We start from the raw sequence: 22129 nt of genomic DNA on the forward strand, positions 1-22129 counted from the left end.
TTGATCTCCAGATAGAAAAATGATCTTTTGATTTCACATTATGAAAATGAGGAACCATCTGCTAAGAAACAACTCCGGCCCCACGTTTTATTGAGGCCAGATGGTGTCCAGGGTTCCTACGTATGAATTCAATTAGCTGCTTGTGTCTGCGTCAGTGAGTCTGGATCCACCCAGTCATGTTTTTGGAACAAATATTGTAATATTCCCATGGATCCTCCAGACAGTGGGAGGTGTTTCCTTCACTGTGAAGGTTTTGGGAAGTGGTGACTTTGTCTCATTTTCATCATTTTCATCCCTGCTCTGCATTTCTGGTCCCTTAGTTCTTATGCCTCAGGGTTTTCCCTGGATCTCTGAGCCAGCTGTGTTGAGTGAAGAAATCCCTGATTCCAGTTTGCCCATCAGGGCTGAGGTTTCAGCCCCTGGGAACCTCTCCCATCCACCTCCCCTGCACGGGGACTGAGTTTCAGCATTATTTGGAATATAACCCATCTCCAACATCAGCCAGAGCTGCTTCATTCTCCTTTCCTTGCTGGTTACAGGGCTGTACTCGGGCTTTAGCTCTGCTGACAGCAAGGTCCCTGTTGCCAGCACCTTGCAGCCTGGAAGGGTGGCACAACAGGAGACCTTGCACAGGATGCAGGATGTGGGAATGAGCAGTTCCCTGAGCAGCCACCAGCCCCAGCACGGGTGGATTCCCTGTCTGGACAGCCAGGCTCTGCAGATCCCAATTAGCAGATCCCAATTAGCTCCCCTCACCTTTCCAGTCTAACAATCTGGAAGTCCCTGCTTGGTTTTTCTGTACAGGCGTGGCTCGGCACCACACGTTACCCTCAGCAAGTTGCATATTTGCACCAATTTCCCTACTACAGGGTTGGAAGGGAGAAAATCCTGCAGTGGGAATGGGCTGGGCAGCAGCCTCAGGAGCAGCAGGCTGTGATTTGGGGCTGGAAGGGCTCACTCCCAGCCCACACTTTCCTCTGCATCCTGGGAACTCACCTGCCTTGAAAAATGCTCCTGAGCAGGAAGCATCCCTGTCAAAGGGACAGCATTTGTTGTTTTCCCTTGAGTTTGTTGTTTTCTCTTGGTTTTTTGGGGAGGATGGGGCTGTCAGGCTCAGTTTCTTTTCGCAGACACAAGCTCTGGGCACAGGGTCTGCCACTGCCCACGCTGACATCTCTTGTTTCAGGGTTCCTCACCCCTGAGCTGTGCTTGACTCTGGTTTTCCAGCACTGGGAGTGCTGGGAGGTCCATCCTCTCTCTCCCTGCCCTTCCTGCCGTGGAATCACGCTCTGTCCAGGCATGCTGTGCCTGCTGTGCCTGGGAATCCCCAGGGCACCTTTCCGGGCTGGCTCCGCTCCTCACCCTGCACGGCTGTGATTACAGCCCCATTACCAAATTAGAGGATTATAAGCATAATAACGCACAGAGAAACTACTAATTTCCAATGATTCCTCCTTTTAAAAAGAAAATCCGAGCCCTTTAGCAGATGGGGTTTGCAAAGAGCTCTGAAGGAGCAGCCATGAGGGAAGAGCCATGGAGCAGAGGGATGAGAAAATGGAGCAGGTTCTCATTAGGGTGCAAGGTGTGTGATAATTACTTGAGGAAGCACCGGGAAGACAGGGCTGGGTTCACCCTGGATGCCACAGCCACTGCAGGCTCCTCATGTGCAGCTGCTGCAGGGCTGGAACATGATTTCACAGCTCTGCCCAACCCAAGCGTCCCTCACTCCTTCCTTCCTTCCCAGGAATTCCCAGGAATCCATACCTGATCCCGCACACCACTTGGGCTTTTCCCTCCTGTTGGTGCTGAACTGCTCAACAGAGCTGTTATTGCTCCAAACCCAGATTTTAGGCAGCTGGTTCAAGTTTGGCACCCCTCACCACAGACTAGTCAGCTTTGTACCATACTCGTCACTCTGCTCATTCAGCCTCCGTTGACAATCTCACCCCCACCAGCTGTCCTGCTCCAACCTCACGGTTTGTGTTATTCCAAGGACCCCCCAAAGCTCCTTGGATCTGCTGGCAGGTCCTTGGGATTCCCTCAGAGCAGCAGGCAGCAGCCTCAGGGCTCCCAAACCTCGATGCAGAACCTTCCAGAAACACTGAATCCGCCCACCCGTCCCCATCTCCATCACACATTACCAACGTCACCCCCTGCAAACCACTTTGAGGAAGGTTAAGAGTTGGCTGGTTGAAGCCAAAGTTGTGACTAATATTTTTTGGGGAAAGTACTTGATGTCAAAACAAGTGAGAAGTGAAGCGGAGACACGTGGTGGAGAGATGTGGGAAGGGATGGAGGGGCTTTTTGGTGCCAAATTTCCCTGTTCCCTGAAGGGAGAACCCAAGTTGCCTTATTTCTTAATGTAGAAAGAGGCAGAGAAGGAAAACAGAGAAGGAAAACAGAGAAGGAAAACAGAGAAGGAAAACAGAGAAGGAAAACAGAGAAAGAAAACAAGAAGGAAAACTCCCTTCTTTACTTCTTTTAGATCCTTGCATTTCTAGAAGGCTGCTGAATCACCCCTGTGATACAGTGTCATGGAAAAGTGTCCCCTGGTCACCACGGTGGCCACAGGCCAAGGTCCTGCTGGGTTCCAGAGCTGCTGGAACCCCTCAGTGTCACCCCCAGCCCAGCGTGGGCAGGAGCTGCCAGAGCCCCCAGCAGTCCCTTTTCCCCTCATGGCTCCTTCCCACAGCCACAGGCTGCAGGTTTCAGGTTTCCCAAGCTTTTTTCCAGCCAGAGAAGGTGTGCAGGCACACAAACACCTGGAAAAACATCAGTGGGGTCCAGCCCCAGGGTCAGCCAGCACATCCAGGCTCACTGCTCAAGAGCCAGCCGGGCTCAGGTGTGTTACCTGGAAACATCTGGGTCCTGTGACCTGGGAGGAGAAATAAAACCAATTCTTTTCAGTCATTTCGAGCAGGCAAGGGACTCAACCCTCAGAACGACTTTGCTTCCAGGAGTTATTCAAACCCTATGGAGCCACATATATTTGCTTATTAACCAAGTGCCTGTGCCGGCCGAGCCTCCTCCCTCCCGGCAGAGCTCTGCGCCCCGGTGCCTGCAGAGGCTCAGCTGCAGAGCTCATTTCCTATTTCCATCCCAAAAAAAGCCCGGTTCAGGGCGGCTGCTGCCCCTGCAGCCAGCAAGGTGTGCTGTGCAGGTGTGGGAGAGTGATTCACCCTGCAGCAGCCACAGGGGATCTGCGTCCTGTGGCTCCCGGTGCTTCCCCGGCACCGGCAATTCCAAACACACCCAAATAAAGTCCCAAATCAACCCTGTCTGGCCTCACCCTCTTTCTCAGCAGAGGGTTTGGACAGCTTCCATGGCTCTTGTTCTCTTCCTCCCAGAGGAAGTTGGCCTCACAAGCAACTCCCTGTGGAGGCTGAGCCAGAAGGTGGGACCTGGCCTGCTGTCCCTCTCTCCCGACCTCTCCTGATGGGAATAACAACCTCCAAGTCTCTCCTACGCCCTGGATGGGCTCTCCCAGAGCAGCCCAAGTCCCTCATTAACCCCTGCCTGGACAGGGGAGCCCCAGGTGAGCCGAAGGGATCAGTGGGGGCAGATTCCTGACCCCACGGATAACTCAGCCAGGCGTGAGGAACTGCACAGGGAAACAAAACATCCCACCACATTCTCCTTTCAGCTCTGCCTGCTGCAATAGCACAAGGGGGGATGGTTTTAAACTTAAAAGAGGAGAGATTCAGACTGGATATCAGGAAGAAATTCCTCCCTGTGAAGGAGGTGAGGCCCTGGCACAGGGTGTCCAGAGCAGCTGTGGCTGCCCCATCCCTGGAAATGTCCAAGGGCAGCTTGGACGGGGCTTGGAGCAACCTGGGATAATTGAAAGTGTTCCTGCCCATGGCAGGGAGTGGAATGGGATGGGTCTTAAGGTCCCTCCCAACCCAAACCATTCCATGACCCTATAAACAGCTGTCTGGAGCCCGTCAACTTTGGCTACTCTTTACAAACTCATCGGAAATACTAAAATACCCTGATTTTGGTTTGCCATCCCTTGGGAACAGTGGTATTGTTCCCAGCCAGCAGCCAGGAGCTGTCAGGATGCCCAGACCATGACATGACTGGCTGGATGCCCCTGACAACCCCAGTTGCACTGGAAATGACAGGCTGGGCTGGACATCCGGGTGCTGTGGCTTTGCCAGGCTCCAGCCTCTCGGTGCTAACGTGCAGCAAGAGGCACTTCCTGGGGACAGAGAGCAGAAAAACTGAGTTATCACTGCCAGCTCACCAGGAGCAGGACTCACTGCAGATCATCTCCAGGGACAGGGACCTCAGGAACAACCCACCTGAGCAGAGGCTGCTCCATTAATCACTTTGGCTGCCCCCAAACGCAGCGAGGCTTGAGGCTCCCTCCTCCATCCGAGACGCCGTGTCACACTGTGACTGGATCCTGCTGAAATGCAGCTGCCGGAATTATGGAGGTGGAAGACCTTTATTTAGCCCAATCTTCCATCATGAAACCTCCTCCAGACTTCCAGCAACCCCCTCCCAGAGCACTGAGTAACAGGACCAGCGCAGCTGCCTGCCATGACCTCCCCCGAGCCGCCGAGCCTTGTGGATTTTGGATACCAAACTATTTCCATCAGAAAGCAACTTCCTCAAAAAGTTAGTGGGAGATCTTGGGGTTTGTTTTTCTTATGGGATTTAAAAATACAGATAAATTCTATTCATGTTTGCAAAGAAAACTCTGAAAACTCCTTTAGCCATAAAACAATTTGGGAACCCAACCTGCCCTCGGGCTGTCGCCTCTCCCCAGCCATGGCAATCCTTTGAGGCATCACTTAGCAACCCTTATGAGCAAGGCTTTGTGCCGTGCTGGGGTCACCACACCCACCACCACATCACACATCCACACAGCCAACTTTCCCAAAAAACAAAATTAAAAACACAACCAAAAAAAAAAAAAAAAAAAAAAAAGGAAAATACAAACAAAACCATCAAACCATCAACTCTTTTGGTGGCTTATTCCCACTACTCAAACGTTACTGATTTGGGGTGGAAATTCCCTGGCAGGAGCTTCTGTTTCTATTCTGTGTCTTGTTGGGAAACGTGGTGGGGAGGGTTTTGGGAGGTAAGCTGGGGGTGCCAGAGCTGCAGCCTCCCTCGGGGGTCCCTCAGACCCCTCAGATGTGGCCCCAGCAGGCTGGGCACCGACAGGGACCATGGATGCTGCAGGACACGCTGCTCCCTCACCTCTGGCATGGGATGCTCCTGGGCTGCACTGCAGGAGCAGCTCTGGCAGGAGGGGGTTGCACAATCACCCTACACCTCCCCTACACACACAGACAGCCCTGCCCCAGCTCCCTGGGCTCGCAGGTGGAAGCCAGAGCCTCCATCCCTGGTGAGGAGAGCACGGACACTCATGGACAGCAATCTCCTCCGGCTCCCAGCCGAGGACAGGATGGCCAAAGCAAGGCCTGATCTCCATCACACCCTCCCAGCACAACCAGCCATTTGGGGAACTTCTCCCAGCTGGCTCAGGGGCACCTTTAATCACACTCAGCTTTCCCTGTGTGACACTGAGAGCTGCCATGGAGCCACGGTGATGCCACCAGGGCTGGCAGGAGGTGACAGACACCTCACTCCCCATGGGACACTGATGACCCACCACTGTCCCCTCTTGCTTCTTTCCAGTTGCAATCCCAGAAAACCCCTGGAGCCCCACAAGGCCTTGCCCCGAGGGCAGCTGAGCAGGACAGACGTGACTCAGGGCAGGGGGCTCCAGGTCAGCCTGGTCACAGGGTCCCACCGGTCCTCCTGGCCCTGGGCCAGTGGGATGGGGAAGGCCCCAGGTCAGGTGGGCACTGGGTGGGTTTCCAGCTGGAGTTTGAGAAGCAGTGCTCGTTCTTGTGTCTCTCACGAGGGTGTGCCTGTACAGATATCACACCGATCTGTCTGTCCAGGTGCTCCCCTCCCTCAGCATCAAAACAGAAGGTTGTTCTTTCCTCTTCTTGCCAGGCACTATCACTCCGTTGCCATATTTTATCTCTGTGCAGTTTCTGTATGGAATTCTCTGCTCTGGGACTCCTTAGGATGAAAAGTCCTGTGTAAGTTTGAAACTATCTCTGAGTGCCATTAAAATTACCTGGAAATGGTAGAACCCCTTCAGTTCTGGAACCTGAGCACGAGGCAGGATTTCATCTTTACCTGTCCTTGGCCAAGCAGAGTCCTGAGCTCACCAAGGTGCCTGAGCACCTGCCCTGAAGTGGCACCACACCAGGGTTCTGCTGCGGGGCTCACAGCTGATGGATTTTTACTGCTTGGGAAAAGTAAGGAAAGAAGTGAAAGACTGAAATGAATAGAAGTAAAGCCACAGCTTCATTAGAAGTGCATTACCCACTTCCCATCAAAAACCTGATTTCTGCAGCCTGGCTGGCAATGACCCATCACTTCAATGCCACATTATGGCCTACGACATCCCAAAAATCACAGCAGTACAAATCTGTGCTGTTCCCTGCCTCCCTTCCCCTAGGCAAAGAACTAGGAATGGTGAAAACAAAATCATGGGACTGAAATGATAAGAATAAAAAAAAAAAATACAAAAGAAGGAAAAAAACCAAATCACAAGACCAATGGTTTGGAGCTGGGTGGTGCAGGGAGGGAGCCCACAGCCAAGCAGGGACCTCTCCTTGGGCTCCCACCACCTGGGCACACCACAGAGAACCTTCTCAGCTGGGATTTCTCCCTCCTTTCTGCCTCCTTCCAGCTCCTCAAGTCTGCACCCGAAAGAAAGCCCAGAGGAACCAAACTGATTTCTGGAATTGTATCCTTTTTTGCCCTATAAAGAAACGTTCTTTTTTTTCCTCCATGAACATTTCAAACCTTGCACATTTTGGGGATGAAAGCTCTGTGTGTCTACAGCTAAAGAGGGACTTTGACTTCCCAGCTGCCACTCTGGGACTGATGCAAGCAGGAGTGCGAGCAAGCTGACTCCCATTTCCCAGGAGACAGATCAGCCAGATTTAGGAAAAACTGAGCAGTCTCCTGTGCCAGGACCCATGGCAGATGCTGGGGGAATGGCAAGGATGGAGCTCAGAGCCTGTGCTCGTTGCCAAGGATGCAGCACAGGCTGTGCTCAGCTCTCCTGGGGACCCCTTCAGGTTCTGCACCCAAATTCCTGAGCCAGGTCCCCTCAGCTGGGCCCATGTGGGAGGACAGGTGATGGCCACACCTGGAATTCCTGTAACTGCCCAGGGCCTGTGGAGGGACCCTGCAGGTCAGAGGAGAAGCTTGGCCAGGTGTGTTGTCCCCTTCCCAGCACGGCTGGAGTCAGGGGGAGGGACAGGTGACACCTCCAGCCCAAACAGCCCTCGCAGGAGGGGAGGCCACCCCCGTGCTCTCCATGTGTGCAGGACCCCAGCGCCTCACACACTCTGCACGGTGATGGCTCCCCAGGCATTCCACACTCCTGCAAAGGAAAGGGCATTCTGGCACCTTCAGGAGAGAGAAAGGACTTTCATCAGCTGGAGTGCAGGGTTGGATGGTGAGACAAGCACCCTGCCACTGCCCTCTCACTTGGGATGACTACTCACACCTAATCCATCTCCCTGCATTACCCTTTCCACCATCCTAAGGGCCTTTTTCCCCAGACTTCAGCCCAAGGTGACTAAGTGTTCTTTGGTTCCATCACAGTACAGTTCATCACTCAAACTAATTTGCTAAATCCCTTGAGCTGTTACCCTGCAACAAGACCACCACAAAGAACCCCAAACATGCTGTGGAGGAGGCAACCTGCACATTCCCAGAGTGCCCGTGCCTCTGGAGGTGTCAGGGCTCTTTGTTCCTGTTGGCAAATCCAACTCTGCAGTAACCCACATCGCCTGACTCCTGGTCTTGTGCCCTGATCACAAGACGATCTTTTCCTCTGCAAGAGCACCGGGAGCGAGGGATGAAACATCCCTTGTGTTGCCCAACACCTCCCCCACGGTCGTGCTCCACTCAGACCTTGGGACGTGGCCGGCAGCCAGGACCCTGCACAGCAAGGACACAGTTCCCAGGCAGCTCCGAGCCTCCAAGGGCTTCCACTCCCACCTTGGTAATCCCCGATTTTTACAGCACGGATCTGGGACTGAGGTGAACCTCAGGCAGGCAAGTCTGCATCACAAGCAATATCAGCTTTGGCCATGGGAATCTTGTTTTAGGGGGAAAAAAAATGAGACAGCATCCTGGAAATTAAACACAAATTTCTGTATTCCCTCGTTTTCTTCTCCTGAGGTCAGAGAGGCCCCACTGCATTCTTGACAAATACAAATGCAATAAACCAAACTCATTTATATGAGCCTACAGTAAGGATTCAATATCAAGATAAATTTTACTCAATGGAGCATCTTTATGAACTGAAATCCTGTGAATTCATCTTTTCAGGATATCCCCATTTCCCAGCCTGCCCCAGAGCCCACTTGGAAATTTGGATCAGATCTGAGTGGGGACTCAACCTGAGAACTGCAGCAGACCAGTCAGGGTCCTGGGGTACCAAGGCCAAACTGGGGCCAAACTGGTGAGAACTGGGGAGCCCAGCCCTGCTGTCCCTCCTCTGTGGGTGCCATTTCTGGCATTGCACAGCAGCAAGAGCCCTGCCCTGCATGGACCAGGGATGCTCAGGGGTTTCAGGTGCCACAGACAGACCTGCTCCCACTTTCCTCTTGATTCCTGTCTGAATCAAAGTTTTGAAACTGTCCCAAGAGAAAATAATGATCTCTAGATGAAGCAATGATTTGCAGAGCAGAAGCAAACCAAGGACTGTGCTGGTGGTGCTGATGCTCTGGGTCAGGTGTTTGCTGTGCCTGTATTTACACACTTTCCATTCCCTGTCTCGCAGAACTGCTTTCATGCAGTTTTAATATTTCTTGAGCATCCTGGAGCTTTACTCCACATTCTTTCTCATTCTTTCTGTGATTAACAATGGCCCTCTCCAGAAGCAGATAATTTGAAAATACAAATGTTTTACTGATCACATTTTTACTGATCCAAACTGGACTGTCTCCTGAGGAGACAGACACCATGGCTTTGCATTACCCTGCTTTCCCCTGCTCGGCTTGACCCATTTTCTCTTTCCAACGGCATCAAATCCTGTAACTAACCTTTAAGGCTTCCTTAGGCTTTATTTTGTTCCTATTAACCTTCTGCTTCTCTGGATAATTCTGCAGCCAAGAGTAGGTGTGACTCCCACGGCACAAGTCTCGCTGTGCTGTTGACTCATGTGCTGTGCTCAGCCAGCTCCTGGGATGGGAGGCTTATGCAACCTAGCGAGGTCTCCCGGAGCATATGCTGCTCCTGGAGCTGTGAGAGCCCGGCGTGTTCTCCTGCTGGATGTGCCCGTGGGATGCACGCGCTGCCAACCCGCCCTGGCTGTGCCCCGAGCACGCACACGGCCCCCCACACGCACGTCGAACAGGCTCCCCCCCTCCTCCAGAGCTAAAAATCCAATTTCTGTGCAGAGAGGCTGCTGGGCTCTGGGTAGGGGTGGCTGTGCAGCTGCTGCCCGCCCTGGGCTCCAGGAGCTCCCAGCAAGGAGCCCTCCCCGGGATTTTAAAGGGCACTCACTTCTAAACAGAGATTATATAAAGTGAACTTAACAGACGGTCAGATTTGGCCTGGCATGTTGGGAGGGTTCTCACACAGATCTTTTTTTTTAGGAGGGAAACTAGCAAGACATGTGGTGAAAAACACCCTATAGCTTGTAACTCCTGTCTCTGAGATCCAGCCATCTGTTCCCATGAACTTCAAGTGAGAAGCAGCCACCATTTTGAAGGCAGACACTTTAAAAAGTGAGAGGATCCAGCCCTCGATTCCCTGGGCAGAAAGGAATGCTTCTCCGATGCCTGTCTGAAAGGGCAATGCACAAACTGCCAACCTCTGGGCAAGATCATCCTCCCTGCACGGCTGAGCAAAGGCTGATCTAATAGCTATAAAGGAATAGAATCACAGGATTCTATTGGGCTGGAAAGGACCTTAAAGCTCATTTCATTTTCCATCCCTATGCCATGGGCAGGGACACTTTCCACTATCCCAGACTGCTTCAAGCCTTGTCCAACCTGGCCTTGAACACTTCCAGGGATGAGGCAGCCACAGCTTCTCTGAGAAACCTGTGCCAGGGTCTCACCACCCTCACAAGAAAGAATTCTTCCTAATATCTAATTTAATCTCCCCTCTTTTAGTTTGAAACCATCCCTTCTTGCCCTAGCACCGCCTGTCTGTGTAAATTCCTGACGCTCTGGCCCCCATGCAGCAGGGAGTGAGCTGGGGCTGATGTGAGGAGCACCAACCCCTGAGTGGGAAGCCAGGGCTGGCACAGGCACTGGCATCCCTGGCAGGCAGCTGGGCTGGGCGAGCCAGGGCTGCGCAGGTCGGAGCAGCCCCTGCTTCCCCCTGCGTGACTCGCTGCCACCCAGCCCACAGACTCACCAGATTCATAAACACAAAAATAAAACCTCCTTAAAAGCCCTGCTAGGGAAAGGACAAACCCATCTCCTGCTGTGCAGCCCGGCCGGTTCTGAGGCCAGGATTTCCCAGAGCCAGCTGAAAACCCCAAGTTTGGGGCGAGGTGTCACCACGTCACCGCCGCCTTTGCTGGAACTCCTGCTGGAAGGCGGCTGAAACATTAACCTGGGCTGGCCGTGGCAGCTTTCCCAACAGGAGATGGAAGCCAGCAGCTGCTGATATGGAAAGCAACTGTTGGAGCTGCCGAGCACTGACACATGCGATCGCACGGAGCCACCGGCTCCTGCAAACGTGCTGCAGGAAATGACTAAACATTGAGTGCTTGTTATTGAGCAGGATTCCTGGAGACACGTAGGTGGTGTGGACAGCGTGGTATGTGCATTAAAGTGCAATTTAGGTCAATGATTCTTTGAAAGGACCGTTCTCCCTTTTTCTTACCCCCTTTCTCCCTTCAGGGACGTTTGCAATTCAAAGATTAACTTTTTCAGCTGTTGTTTCCAAACAGTTCCCATCAGCTCTAAACAAAATTAAAAAGGGGGGAAAGACAGTAAAAATTGCTCTGGTTTAATATTGAAATCTCTGTGCAATTTTTTTCTCATTTTAGCTGTTTTCAATGGTAAAACGGGATTCCAAAGAAGCTTTAGAGGGAACAGTGCATGTTCAGACAAAACCAATCCTATTTCACAAGGTGTCTGAGTCTCACTTTTTAACAGGTGAACCCAAAATGAGAGCCAGCCCTGGAGGGACTGGACAGATTCAAGCTGTGGGAAGTGTCAGCACAGCTCCAGCTCACGCTGGGGCGTGCCAGGGCTGTGATCCACCTTTTCCATGGACCTCCGGTGCCCAGCGGTTCCTGAAGCACCTCCAAGAATGTGAGGCGGTGCCTCCAGCACTGCCCTGGCACCTAGAGACCTCACCAGGAAACACAAATCTTCTCCAAAAGCTGCTAAAAGCTGCATAAATCCATCGTTATATCACATAATTGCACAGAAAACCAGACTCCCACTCCTGCCCTCCTTGGAGATGGACTCGGGGGGCTGAGGCTGCCGTGGGAAGCACTGCAGGGCTCAGCAGGGTGCTCACCTGCACTGGGAGCAGAGCCACGAGACCCATGGCTTCCTCCCCACCACTGAGGGACTCTGACACGGTTTTCAGTGGGAATCAGAGAAATCCCAACCTGGAATCGCTGGGATGTCTGCAGTGGGGCTGGGGAAGGGAGCTGGGTGTGCTGCAGGACAGGCCTCTAACACAGGCATCACTATAGAAAAGGTCTCCTTGCTAAAGAGAAATAAATTATTGATGGCAATACAATTTCTTGCAGCGAGAAACTCCAAAGACCCTTTCCAAACAGGAATGAGACCTGGCAGTCTTATCAGGCCACCTACTTTATTTTTTTCCACCCAAGAACCAGCTAAACAAAATCCCAAGAAAAGCTCATTTGTATCCATTTAATTATTTAATCAATAGCTCTGCTTTCCAAGCTCCTCCTCATCCTCACTCCAGCAAATCCTGGTGTCCCACAGATCCTTGGATATCCAGAGCAGAGCAAAGAATTTTAGTGGGCGACTGTTGCAGGAATTAAATTTTTTAAAAATTCAGTTAAAAAGGCATTAAATTAAAGAGACAGAGCAAGAGGGAGCAAGAGCTGTAAGCCTCACCAAGGCTGACCTGAGCGTTTGGGTACAAAAGGTGGCTTTGAGGAGGGCGAGCACAACTCTGGGTGCCCAGTTATGCCAGTGTCCCTCCAAAAGCCTCAAGGGTCGTGCAGCTGCTGATGGGCAGCGAGGAGGATCGGCAGGAGGGTGTTCAGGGGATTGTCTCCTGGCCAGGACATCACCTCCAGCAGCCTCGTGCCCCAGGCGTGAACCCGTCCCCTCCTGACCCAGCAGATCCCAACACCAGTCGAGTCATCCAGACGTTTAACGGCGCCACTGCCGGCTGCTGCCGCTCTTCTCGAACCAGGACAGGGACCGCAACAAGGCCAGATCATTTTAAAAAGCTTTTTCCTGGCTTTTGCCAGTCTCTCCAAGTGTTTCCTGCACACATTCTGAGTGAGGGAATGGCTGTGGCTGACTCTGGAGTGCTGCTAACAGTGGCCAGGCACTGCTTCTCTACCAAGGAACATTTTCTGGGATAAAAAATGTTCAAATCTTTGGAAAACCTCTGCTGAATTTGAGATGTGTCTCTGGAGGCTCCCATCAGCCTTGGCTAGAGGGCCTACAAGGGAGCTGGAGAGGGACTTTGGACAATGGCCTGGAGTGACAGGACAAGGGGGAATGGATTTAAGATGACTGAGGGCAGAGTCTGATTGGATATGGGGAAAAATTCTTGGCTATGAGGAAGAATTCTTCTCTTGTGCAGAGAAACTGTGGCTGCCCCATCCCAGGAAGTGTCCAAGGTCAGGGAGTGAGATAAGTTTTAAAATGAAACCATTCTATGACTCATTTCCAACCCAAACCATTCTATAATTTTTTGGAGTCGGCATGGGTCAGACCCATGGCAAAGGGATTGCACAAGCCACAGTTTCAGTGGAACTTCCTTGTGCCGATGGGCTGCAGAAACACGTTGGGTGTGCATCTCACAGGAGAATCAAGGGGCATAAAAACCCAAAGTAAAATGCAAAAGTGCTCAAAATTACTCTCTATGCAAAACACTACACAGAACTGCCATTAATTTTTTCATATCTCACATTTCCTTCCCCACCTTTCACTTGCTCCCCAGTTTTGGTTTGCTCCTGATTCCCATTGCTCCTCAGGTTGGGACCAGACAGTGGCAACACCAATCTCCCATCAGCAAGCTTTGCCTTGGCTGATTTTCCAGCATTAACTGCCTCCCAAGGCCATTTGTTCTGAGGTAAAAAGCCTTTTTTTTTGTCTGAGAATTGATCTGGCAATGCTTTCGGGACTGCTGCCAGGGAAAGAGTGTCCCTATTGCTCCTTCATTACCATCACAGTTACTGGGACCTCTGCTGCCTGTCTCAGGCTCTTGGCTGCAATTCCTGAGCCTGAACAATCCTTCCAATGCAGGGAATTCCCTTTGGATAACGGCACAGGGACCGTCACAGGAAAGCTTTGACTGTCATTCCTCAAACATATTCCTTCATGTCCTTGCAGGGAGCTGCCAACAGGGCTGGAGCCAGCAGCACCCTCGGGCTGGCTCCATCAGGCTCCAACCCAGCCCAGGCTACAAACGCCAATGAAACCCCCAGTGCAGATGCAGAAATCACTGTGCAGCAAAATCAAAATATAGGAGATGGTCGCTTTTTTTTAATCTTAACCCACTTAAAGGCCTTACACAGCAAAACAAAAACGCATTACTGGAGAGAAAAAAAGATGTGCAAATACTGAGCATCATTGAAACAGGATCAACTCATACGCATGGAGTAACGAGGAGGAATTCCAACATTCCCACTCCTCTTAGGGCAGGGAGAAGCTGTGGTGATCCTACAGAGTTCCTGCTCCTGGCAGCTCCTGTCCCTGTTTCTGGATCAGAGGAGAAGCATCCTTCTCTCATCTGCCCTGTCACCTCCCTGACCCTTTCCCAGCCCCCTCTCATATCTCATCTGTTACTGCCATATACTTTTCTCTCCAGACACTCTGGAGCAGTTATTACTCACAGATGTAATTGCTTAGTGCTCCCTCAAGTCACAAGCACAAGACATCAGAAGACATCTAAGAACAGAGCTTCTCCAAGGCCCTGAAGTATGGAGACAAAGGATGTCTTTTCCCAGGAAAACTTAGGGCAAATCATAACTGTGATGTTTCAGCCATGAAGATGTCTCGATTCCTTATTTTAAACATGGATGACTTTGCATTTACAAAAGGATGACATTTAAACAGGGATGACATTGCCCTTTTGTAAAAACCTTGAGTTTGGGTTTCACAGAATCATTTAGGTTTGGAAAGACCTCCAAGATCCCTAAGCCCAACCTTTAACCCTTGGTTTGGGAGCAGGGATGGCGCAGTGAGGAGCTCACGTGCTTCCCCATAGCGACGCTTGACCACATGACTGAGCAGCACACATCCCACTCACAGCTCCTGGCCTCACACACTGATCTCTGCTTTCATCTCCCAAACAGAACATGGGTGGGATTTGTTTACACTGGGTGGAAGGATGACTGAGAGCCAAGCCGGTGACCACAAGTGCTAGAAACTGGCAGAAAGGGCAGCAGCTGTTATGATGCAAAAGTACATATTTGTCTGAAGACTCTGGCTAGGAAACCATCAGAGAAATCCAGACTGATTCGTGCTCTGCACCCTCCCCAGATGACTTCTGAGAGTCATGCCAGCCCTGCTGCCACAGCTGGAGCCGTGGTGGCTGCCCCAGGCCAGCTGCTGCCACCTGAAACACCGGGCTGGGACCACCCAGCTGCCTCCTCCGCCAGTGCAACACATCAGATAGATTTCTCTTTAATCAAAGTTCTGAAGGAAGATATTAAATGATGGTTTAACTGCAGCATCAACAGCTGAATCACAGTGGCTGAGTGAGCAAGCAGTGCCAGACAGTCCTGGTGCCTGGGGAGCGCCAGGGGAGCAGGTGAAACCAGGCAGGAATGCTCAAGGCTCCAGCACCTGCACTGCCAAATCCACCCAGCCACAGTCCCATGGCAGCCCCAGCAGAGAAATCCACATGGACTCCCTGTTTGCTACTGGGAGTAAAACTCCGAGCCTCATCTGTGTGACCTGATGCAGAACAAATCTCCTCATTCAAGGGACAAAAGTCAGGCAAGTGGGAGAACAGGCTCTTCAAGACATGAAGCCTTGGAAATGTGGACTGAAGTTTGAGCTTATCAGAAGAAGACTGCATAAGTTATTTTATATTCTCTAAGCACCTCTCCCTCAACCAGAGCTTCCCATTCACCCTCTTGAGGATAAGACAGAGAAATACTTCTCTGGGGGTTTTCTGAGGTTCCAATTCAGGTTTCTACATTTGCATGTGATATTAAATGAACAAAGTATGCTGCCTGAAGAAGCTTTCACCATCATACATCCTGGTTTTGGCTGGGGTGGAGTTAACTTTTTTTCCCCAGTAGCTGATACAGGGCTGTGCTTTGGATTTAGGATAAGATTAATGCTGATAACACTCTGATGGTTTAGCTGTTGCTGAGGAGTGTTTACACTTAGTCAAGGACTTTTCCAGCTTCTCACCCCAAAATAACTTCCCCTAAAAAGTTCATAAATATGACAATTATCACAGATTGATGGGGTGGCTCAAATTTCCCAAGACTGGCAATTGTGGTTGCCACATCTCAACTCTCAGTGGAAAAGTTTTCCCCCACTAGCCATATATCCCAGTGTTGCATTGCTAACAGCAACACTTTTGGGATCTTCTCCAAATTCTATCCAGAAATATTCTCAGACTAAGTGCCAGTCGCAGATAAATCAGTACCAATCAGCAGTGCCTTCCTCCACTTCCAAATGGCTTGACTTGTGCCCACAAGTCAGGACAGGAATCCTCATGTGAAAAGGCCAATCCATCAGGCTTTGGAATTTTGGGCAGCCCATCCTGGGATGGGACAGGCTTTTCCCTTCCAGGTGACACAACTGAAGCTCATGGCCAGCATGGTCAGACCTCAGCTCCTGGGAGTACAAACACCTTCATGGGCTGAACAGTGACTGGTTACTTCAAAAGGGCAAAAATGGGTTGCTCTGAAGAGAAATAGCAGCAAACCCTCCTTGAATGGTCTTCTCAGAAATGAATGAAGAGTCCTTGGGAATATGTGTTTTGGGTAAAACCTACTCCAGGGTGAGTTGCTCTGTTCTGCTGGGTGGCAGAATGACCTGCAGAGCTCTGTGTGTGACAGCAGCAGGGTGAGCAACACCACGCCAGAGCCAGAGGTGGATTGTATACCTATATGGTACTCCCAAGATATCCTCCTTCCCTTCAGGTCATGAACAGAGTTTAGCTGCTATTTTTCTGGGGCTTGCAGTCTGCTTTTCCCTCCCAGTGCTTATAACAAGACCTCTATTCACAGTAATGCCACAAACTCCCTTAGCCAGCCCGGAGCGAACGGCTGAGCACGTTGCTCAACCAGACCACAGGCAAGAAAGCCATCAGCTGACAGTCCCAAAGCCTCCAGCACAGCCCTTGGAGTGGGATAGAACAGGGCCAAACACCAGCCCATGGGCACACAAAGGCCTTGGCAGCTGCTCTGCCCTCCCTGTCAGGTTTGCCCATAGACCAGGGACCCCTGGGAGGGGAGGGCTGCAGCACCAGCACTGCTGACAGAGGCCCCCGAGCCCAGAGGGGCTGAAAAGCTCTGGTTCTGTGCTGGGTTGTTTGAAGGAGCCCCTGGCACAGTGGCCTGGTGTTGTCCAGCCAGGGGAGCTCTGTGCCCCACTGCTGCCCACATTCCCTGGCAGGAGGCTGCCCCGCTGCCAAAATCAGCTGCTGGGGATTCACACTCTGAGGGTGTTATGTGCCTCTTCCCACCCAGCCACATCCCTCTGGGTTACAGGTGAATTGCATTATGGAATCCAATGCATAATAAAGTTTCCCTGCTTTTTGTCTCCCTTCTCCTTTCCAGCCTTGCATCAGTGTTTTCCTCCTCTCCTGCATTAACTTCCAACTCCCTCCCTTGCCCTGAGAAGAACCCTGCAGCAATGCAATGTCCCTGGGCTCTCCAGCTTGAGGAGTTTACTGCCCACACTGGATTTATGCTGTATTTGTTTATTTAGTGGCCCAGTTAGGAAACTCAGAGTGGGATCAGAGTGTGCTTGGCATACACATGGATCTCAGGAAGATCTGCCACAATTGCCTGGGCAATCTCTGGCCTCCAAACCAGAGCAGCACCAGGCTATGCTGCGTTGTCAAGGAAAACAGGAGACTAGCACTGCCCTTCTGTGTGAGAAAAATCACCCATTTCAGCAGGGCTGTGCACAGAACTGGGCAACCAGCACCCCAGCAACTGGGCCACTGGCAGCCAGTGGCTCCCAGCCTGGGTTCTCCATGGGCTGGCATGCCATGGGCCTCAGCCCACAGACACAGGCTTTGCCTCCTCAATTCCTGCCTTACTGCTGTGAAAATGGTGCCACAGAACTGTGGAATCACAGAAGATTTTAGGTGGGAAGGGATCCTGCCATGGCAGGGACACCCTCCATTATCCCACGTTGCTCCAAGCCCTGTCCAACCTGGCCTTGGACACTTCCAGGGATGGGGCAGACACAATTGCTCAGGGCAAGCTGTGCCAGTGCCATACCAGTCTCTGAATAAAGAATTTCTTCCTAACACCCACTCATCAGTGATGCTGGTCCCATATCTCCAGCCTTTGAAACCAGTCCATAGTTTGTCACATCCAACTTGCAGGCTTTGCTCCTCCATTTTCTGTTCCTTATGTCACAACAAACTGTCTGAACACTGCAGGAAGCATTGAGGACACTTCTCTTAGTTTCAACAAACAGAATTTTCTGTTCTGGGACTCTCTGGCTGGGTTGACTTTGCTTTACACAACACAAAGCAGCACAGAAAAAAACAGAACGTGGCCTGCAAGCATGAAAATTCAACACAAAACAAGGGGTCCATTAACCTTCCCTGCTCTGGATTCAGGGGGTGGCCAGGCAGGCACAAGGAGTTTCTCCTCTGGCAAGCAGCCAGCACTGAAGAAATGCCAAGCCTGAGCACCTGGCTCCTGCCACACTCACACCATCTCTGCTCCCACCTCCAAGGCCCACTACTTACTTTGATGCTATTCCGAAATCTTCTTCTCCCAGCTCCAAACCAAGGCTTGAAATTATTAGAGGGAGTAATGCCTCTCAGGGCAAAATGCAAGTTTAAAACACTTGTCCCAAATAACAGGAGGTAGTAATTAGGCTCCAGTCCTCCAAAGCAGCATCCCTCAGCTACACCCTTTCCTGCTCCACTGATATAGGACATGTGCCATGTGATGCCGTGAAAACCCAGGCTGCACAAGGCTGTTTATCTGTATAGAAATCAGCTCTCTGCTTTTAATTTTCCTCCTTCACTCTGTGCTCTGGCCGATGAGCTTTGCTCCCTGCTTATTTAAACCTTTTGCTTCTTGTTGCTGTCCCTTACCCTGATCCCACTGGCTTTTTTTTTGTTTTATCTGCTCAAGGTGCCTGTTTCCTTAAATAGTTCTCTCTTTCTCTCTCTCCCTCTCTCTGTCTTATTCCTTCCTCCCTTTCCTTATCATCTTCTTTTTCTCACAATTAAGCACGGCGTCCTTCCTCTTCCCCAGGCTTTCCTGTAAGGCCATTTGCATTCTTTCTCAATCACATCAAACAGGAGATTTCAATTTAGCAGCAATCAGGAAAACACCTCAGACATCCGCGAGGCATCAGAGCCTCCCGCCACCTCCGTCCCCCAAATCCCACTGAATTCCGGCTCCGCGAAGTAGGAGCCCAGCTTCACATGGCACGGAGGTGACAGGGCGTGTGAGGCACTGCCGTGCCCCGCTGCCACCGTGCCCCTCCCAGAGCCACCGCTCTGCTCCAGGACCGTGTCCTGCCTCAGCAGAGCCACATCCTCCTGTGCATCTCTTCAGGCCAGCAAGGGCAGCTCTGCTGCTCCTGGGAGGCAAAGAATGAAGTGGATGATGCTGACTGCCGCAGGGCGAGGGCTGGGCTTGGGGCTCAGAGGGATCGCTTGCCCGAGGCAACACAACCGGGACGCAGCTACCTTGCCCCGCTACTGCCCGTGCCCTCGGGAGGAGCAGACAGCTAAAGAAGACAAGTCTTTACGTCGCCTTTAGGAATTAGATATGTTCGTTATAATCTGATTAAAATTCCTCACAAATACGCTTTAAAGTTAGCTCTGGAATCAGGGAATGGTCGTGGATCTCCTCAAGCACAGGATTTCTGTTTAAGAAATTCTATTGCTATGGTAAATCTATGAAGAATGTGTCCAGCTCTGCCACAAGAGCCTCTGGTTCACTGCTCATCCCGACTGCCAGGTTAAAGATGGGCTGAGACTGAAATTCCAGGGAAAATAAGGCAACCTAGAAACAGATGTTTTCAAAAAGGCAAATGAAAGCAAAATGAGGATGAGTTTTTTTCCCCACTGTCAAATTGTTTAAGGTAGAATTTGTAGGGGAAAACATCTCCAGCCCCTCTAAATGACTCTCAGCCAAAGATTCATGTGCTGAGAAAGCAGAGGGGAAGGGAAGCAGCCTGGTGCCAATTACACCAAGCCACGTCTCCAGGACATTTTCTTCAGGGCAGCCAGAAAAATCATTGCAGTGATGTATCAATTGCCAGAATAGTTTTGAAGTTCTCTAATTTATCTGGAAGTTTACTTGCTCTGAGTATTGAGATGCTCGTCTGCACTATGGATCCTTCTGCAGCCACCAGGACAGCTCAAAAACTGCTTCGCTTTAAACTGGCAGCAGAGCTCTTGAGACATCCCCCACCAGGCGTGGGGGCTCTGGACATGTGAGCATCGCAAAGCTGCTACAGCAAAGGTGGGAATATCCCTGTGCCGAGGGAGCGCCGTCACTGGCGGCGATGAGCTGTCAGCCCTGTCCTGTGCTGGACCATTCCCAAAAAGAGACGGGACGGTGTGGGGGAGAGGGCTGGCTGCACCCCGGAGCGAGGGGGGAACGTGGGGCAGCGCTCGGGTCTCAGCCGCAGCTGCAGAGCGAGTTCTGGGGAGGCTTGCTCCCGCAGCCCCGGTGCGTCCCGACTCCGGGACCAGCAGCCTCCTTCCTCCCAGCCAGCCCAGGGCTGATTTCACATCCTCCAGCCGGGCGTCCCTTCCCAGAGCTGCGGCAGCTGCTGGCACGCAGTTATGACAGCGCTGCTCCCGAGCCTGGCCCGCCGCTGCCCATCCCTCCCCGTGCTCCTGTCTGGGGCAGGCTGGAGCCCCCGCGGCCGCGGGAAGGGCTCGCCGCCCCCGGCCCGGGACGAGCCCAGCGCACGGCAGCGGGGCGCGCATCCCCGGCTGAAACAGCGCGCAGCTCTATTTTAATCCCGCCAAGGGTCTTCTCGGGAGCTCGGCAGAGCCCGGCTGTGCAGAGTTAAGAATGAATCCCTATTTTTAGCCTGTCCTGGGTGAGGTAAGTGCGCGTGAGTCAGACGCCGGCGTGGGATGTTGCATAAGCCGGGCCTGCGCCGCAGCTCCCGGCGCACGGGGGTGAGAGGAGGAGGATGGAGGGAGCCTTCCCTCACCGCTTCCTGGCATTGTCATTTCAAGACAGACCCTTCACGGTATTTAAATGCAGGGTTCTTTCTTCCCTCCCCACCCTCCCCGAAAAATTTAATTAGAAACAGCAGTAGGCTGGTTATGTAATGTGATTAATTGCAGCATTAGAGTGAAAAAATATAGGGCATACAGGTCTTAAAGATTCACATGCAAAGTCATGTGTGGGAGTGAGAGGCAAGGGTGAAACGCAAGACTTATCTGTTTGATTAGGTGCTTTTCACAGGGCACCGTGATTTATTCCCTGAGTAATTTCGTCAGAGGAATCTGAAGATAGCTAAAGCAAAAAAAAAAAAAAAAAAAAAAAAAAGGAGCAAATAAACATCCAGGAGACAAGGAGCCAAAAGTGCTTTCACAGCACGTCTAAAGGTTAGTGGTGTTCCCTCAGCTGCAGACCTACCCCTTAAAGCACTCAGTCACACCAATAAAAAGGAGGTTTTCCCCTGACTCATGATGAAGGAGCTGCAGGCACATGCAGACACTGCAGCTAAGCTTTCACTATGCTGGAACGTTATTCCAGGGAACATATGAAGCTTCAGATGAATTCTTTCCCCCTGCCTTTTGTGAGCCTCCCGGCAGGGAAGCCCTGGATTCCAGGCTGGCATTCCCTCCCACCGGTGACCTCCAAGCAGCCGGCGCTGAGGGCGCAGCGCTGGCGATGCTGCGCTCGCCACGGCTGTTGATGAAATCCAGCCCAGTTCAATAATGGCAAGGAGACACCAGCGTGTTGGGTTGCTCCAGTGCCCATGGCTCCGCTGGCAGGTCTGAGTGAGCTCCTCTCCGCTAAGCTGAGCTGTGCCACTGAGGAGGCACTGCTGGCTGGATTTTAGCACTGGAGCTCCTCAGAGGGAAACAACTGCTGTTAATATTCATGCAAGGGGGGGAGATGAAAAGGCACCGAAGAAGGGAGCTCGTGGCAGGGTACCAAGGATGTCTCAGCAGGTTTTATCCTGTGCTCTTGCTGGGAAGAGGAGGGTTCACAGCCTGAGTGCAGCTGTTCTCACACCACAGATATTCTCCAGCATTGCCTTTACTCCAGCTATGCCTAAACTCAGTTCTGAGGCTCCACTGAATCAAGTATTAATTTGAGGCAGCCTGAGCTCCCTCTGAAGTGAAGGCTTTTCCCTCAGTGTGTTCAGTCTAGTTCTAGAAAGCTTAATTCCTGGCAACCTTAGCTGTAAAGCCATGGCTGGGAACACAAAAACCCCCAGACTTGTTCTCTCCTGAATAAAAACTTCATTTGTTACAGCTGTGCAATGATTTCAGAGACTTCGGATTTATCACGCAGCTAAATGCCAAGATTAATTTAAAAACAGCAATTACCTTGAGTTTGCATCTTCTTTCTTGCTTTACTAATAAGCAAAACACTAAATGATTCATATTAGAAAAGAGATTTCAACAGTCTTCTCAGGGAGGCCAGGAGCTCACTCCAAGTGATAACGGCAGAAATTCCCTCCCTCCCACGAGGCTTCCAGTCCTAACTGGAGCCATAATGTGAGGGAGAGTGAGTGGGCCAAGA

The sequence above is a fragment of the Lonchura striata genome, chromosome 12 (assembly GCF_050655825.1).
Source record: "Lonchura striata isolate lonStrDom1 chromosome 12, ASM5065582v1, whole genome shotgun sequence".
Taxonomy (NCBI): domain Eukaryota; kingdom Metazoa; phylum Chordata; class Aves; order Passeriformes; family Estrildidae; genus Lonchura; species Lonchura striata.